We start from the raw sequence: 4,854 nt of genomic DNA, 5'->3' as shown, positions 1-4,854 counted from the left end.
ATTTACTCTTAGATAGCTAGCTTAATAAGATTTATAAGCTAGAATGTAGCGTATATTATATACGCGTTACCTTTATAGACTTTAACTATAGTAACACTAAGTTTAATTAGCTTCTTTTAGACACTAGTGTAGAGGTCTAGCTATATAAAACTTAATACTCTAATTAATAATATTAATAGTACTTACGTATATTACGCTTTACTTAGTAAGTAACTAGTTAAAAGTATAATAGGCTTAGTAGCGTCTATATTATAATCTTTCTCTTTCTTTAGCTTTATTTTCTACTTATTCTTTCTCTACTTATAAATATATAAGAGTATTAGTTACTAGATTACTCTACTAGTCTTTATATAGAACTAGCTATAAATTCTTCTATAATATAGTTACTTATATCTTATTTCTTTTAACTATTCTAAAACGTAGTTACTTTTACTTCTCTTTAGCTTTCTACTCTACGCTTTCTTACTCTTAACTTTATTATATCTTTCTAACCTTTTTAGCTAGTTAATAAAGTTATTATAGAGATACTCTAAGTTATATTTAATTATTTTATAGCTCTTCTGTATCTATACTTATATAATATTCTTACTACTCTCTACTATATCTATATACTAAGCTATAGGTTCTAGTAGCTTCTAATTATAAGAATTATTACTCTATAATAGCTATAGTCTCTAGTTTACTATTACGCCTTTATAAATATTCTCTAACTTAATATTACTTTTATAGTTGCTTTTATCTACTAGACTATTAGTAAAGAAGTTAGTATAGTCTTTATTATTAGATATTATTAGTAACTATTTTTAACTATAAGTAATTATAAGTTATTATAATAGATATAATTTATAAAAGTATATAGCATAGAGTTATAGTATAGATAGAGAGATTATTAGATATAGTAAAAATGTTTTTATCTAGACAAACGTAAGCGTAATAGTTCTAGCTACTACTAGTAAGTAGTAATAATAAAAACTTAGCGCCTACCTACTTATATAAGCGTTTTTAATTAGTATACTATTAAAATAATATACATAATAAACTAAAATAGAGATAATTAGTATAGTATAGTAGTTATATATAAGGCTCTTATTAATAGATAATATAGATCTATGTAGTGTAGGTATTACGTATAAACTTCTTAGAGTTAGAATATTAGTAAGTATATATTAACCTTACTTATAGTATTAGAAGCGTAGCTATATTAAAGATAGTATAGCACTATTAGATCTAGTGTTTAGTATAGTTACGTATTATTTATACTTAGGTGTTAAGTTAATTAGCTCTATAGTAAAGGTAAGCACTTAGAATAGTTATATACTATAAAGTATTATACTATAGTATTTTATTAAGCGTTCTACTAGCTATAAAGATAGTCTATCTATTCTATACTAGTTACGCTCTAGTTACTTAACTAGTATATAGTTTAAGGCTTAATATTACTATAGCTAACTAACTACGCTACTAGAAAACGTAGATATAGTAGTACTATATATACTTAGTTCTTATACTTAATAAGTAGCTTAGTCTTACCTTAAAGTTAGCTAGATAATATATTAGCTTAAATATTTACTATATTACGTACTTTATCTCTCTCTTCTACTCTATATAATCTATTTATTATTATAGTAGAAAAAACTACTCTACTACCTTTACTATATATCTTATTTATACTATCTAGTTATAGTTATTCTAACGCTACTATATAGAGAGGTTATATAATTATATTAGTTATTACTATATATAGTATAAGAATGTAATTATTAGAAGTATTATTAAACTTTAAGTAGTTTGTAATTATAGAATATTACACTCTTTTAGTATAGTCTTTCTTTTCTTTCTTTAATTCTTTAGTTATTTTAGTTCTTATTAAATTACAGGCCTAATATATAGCTTATACTTATCTTAGCCTATCTATAATACTTACTATAGTAGAGGCGCTCTAGCTTATTAACGCTAAGCTAGACAAAAGAAGTTTAGCTCTTCTTAAACCTAGTCTTATAGAAAAGTATAGACTAGTTAAAGATAGTAGATTAAAGTAGAAAAGCGTATTTTAAGTAGTAATTATAATACTAATAGTGTAGATATAGGTAGTAGCGTAGAGTTTCTTAACCTATTCTAGTAGATAGAGTTAAGATAAGTTTAATTAGTGTAGGTAGTAGTTAGCTCTACGCTTAAAGCTTTAGTCTATTTTTATTAGAAGCTCTTAGAGGTGCATAGTACTTAATAGTACTATACTATTTCTAACTAACCTTCTACGCACTTCTAACTAAGTCTAGATCTTTTATTTTAATATTATTTAGCGTATAGAGTAAATATATTTTATAGTATAATCTATATTTATAGTATAGCTATTATATAGCCTATACTAATAAATATAGACTTTATCTCTAGATTTAGCGCTTATTCTTCTATTATATATACTTATTTTTTCTTTACTATACCTATAGCTTCTATAATATACTTCTTCTCTACTTCTAGCTTATTATTATTAGGTCTTGCACTAGAGCTTACTAGTAAATTACCTTCTCTACTATAAATAAGTTTCTTATAGTGTATAATAATACTATACTATCTTTAGTATAGTTCTAAACTAGTAAATAGACTTAAAGTGTAAAGATAACGTAATTCTTAGAAGGCTAAGTAATAGATTTACCTAAGTAATATATATCTATATTCTTATAGCTAGGCCTATTAGTTTAAATATATATAGCTAGTAATTATAACTTATTAACTATTATAATATAGTATAATAGCCTTTATATAGCTGCGTGTAAATACGCTATTATTATTACTATAATAGTTAATATAAGTATTAAACGCGTAGTATATAGAAATCTAATCTCTTATTATATTCTATATTAAGTCTTTGTGCCTAACTATCTATACTAATTATACTCTCTTATACCTTAGTTTCTATAGATAGTAGACTATCTAGCTAGTATAGAATATCTATATTACTTTTCTAATTTACCTACTTACTAGTTATAGTATTATCTATAGAGTTAGTAGAGCCTTTTTATAGTAAGCTTCTTACATCTATCTTAAAGCTTTAGCGCTAGAGTACTTCTACTTCTAGTTTACTTTCTAGCGTAAATAGAATATATATATAGTAGACTACTACTAGCTAGCTAATATAATAGATCTAAAATAATACTTAGTTCTACTTTACCTATCTATCTTATAGCTCTAATACTATAAGAGTTAATACTTTAGTTAGCGTAATTACCTCTATAAAGGCTATTAATATAATAAGAATTCTAGAGCTATTAGAGTCTCTCTATTTCTTCTAGTAAGATTCTAGTTACTATAAGGTTATTCTACCTAGAAATATAACTATATCTATCTTTTTGTATTTTCTTTAAAGCGCTAGTGCTATAACTAACTAATATACTAGCTTATATAACGTAATAATAATCTTTAAAAGTAAGATTAATAGCTAACTCTTTTCTTTAGCTTATAGATTTAGATAGATTCTAGATAAAGCTTTATTAATAATATAGATTACTATATTAAGCTTTAAGCTTATAGCTATAGCCTACTTAATATACTCTCTCTAATACATTATATCTAGTTTAAATATTTCTAGATATACTACGTTCTCTATTATAAATTTATTTAAAATGTTAACGTTAATATTATTATACTCTACTTAATAGATGTACTAGTTAGCTTTAAGCTAGGCTAGAGCTAGTAGACTTATAACTACTTATATCTCTAAGCATAATAAGTAGATTAGTAGAGTATTATCTATTATTAGGTATAGTTAGTGCTAGCTGCGCTATTTTATATTATTAATAATATTCTTAAAGTTAGAAGTTAGGTATAGTCTTAGCACTACTTAGAATACTCTAGATAGAGAGAAAATATACTTTCTCTATAGGTTTTAGATTACTAAAGTTCTCTATAGTATAAAGTTCTCTACTAGTGCTATACTATTAGATATAAGTAGTCTATATATATCTTCTTCTTAGATATCTACTATACCTTTTTTCTTTACTATCTTTAATAACTATAACTACTTTTTTTCTATATAGTTACTACCTAATACTTTTTTAAAACTTTTACTCTTTACTCTACTAATACTATAGAAGCGCTTATTCTTAAATCTTATTTTCTTAACTCTAGCGTTATTTATACTTACTATCTTCTAGTTTTTAAGCCTCTAAAGTACTTTAGTAATAAACGTTAGGTATTCTATAAAGCTATTCTTAAATAGTATTCTAGATAATATCTAAGACTTCTATTAGTACTTTTAGTTAACGCGTATACTATTATAAAGTTAATTAAATATAGTACTAGAGTTTTTTAAGTTGTAAAACTTATTAAATATAGTACGTCTCTATACTATTACCTAGTCTTTTACTTATATAACGTAGCTTATAAGTATTATTATTTCTCTAAAGATTATATAGTAAGTTATAGTTATATTTACCTTTCTAAAGAGAACTAATACATACCTATTAATAAAGCCTTTAGAGTAGATAATAATAAATCTACCTAAAGTATAGAAGAAGTAGCGTATTATTATATACTTATAGTTATCTACTTTACTAGCCTAGTTAATAACTTAAAGTATTAGTTTACTATTAACCTTATAGTAGTACTAGTTGTTTTGTAGATTATATTACGCTAGATAGTTAGTAAAGTAAATCTTTTTCTAAGCTTCTATTTGCTTAGCTTTTCTAAGTTTTAGTAAGTACTCTACCTTAATAGAAGAACTATACATAGTAATCTAAAGCGCTATATTTAGATTACTCTTTATCTATTTTAATACTAATAGCTCTATCTTATTAAACTTAGTAGTCTAGACCTTAATTATCTAATCTACTCTACTAATAATTATAAAGGTAAGGC

The sequence above is a fragment of the Alternaria metachromatica genome (assembly GCF_023757995.1).
Source record: "Alternaria metachromatica strain BMP 0045 chromosome Unknown scaffold_12, whole genome shotgun sequence".
Taxonomy (NCBI): domain Eukaryota; kingdom Fungi; phylum Ascomycota; class Dothideomycetes; order Pleosporales; family Pleosporaceae; genus Alternaria; species Alternaria metachromatica.
The sequence above is the reverse complement of the archived record's forward strand: the minus strand, read 5'-3'. Positions refer to the sequence as shown.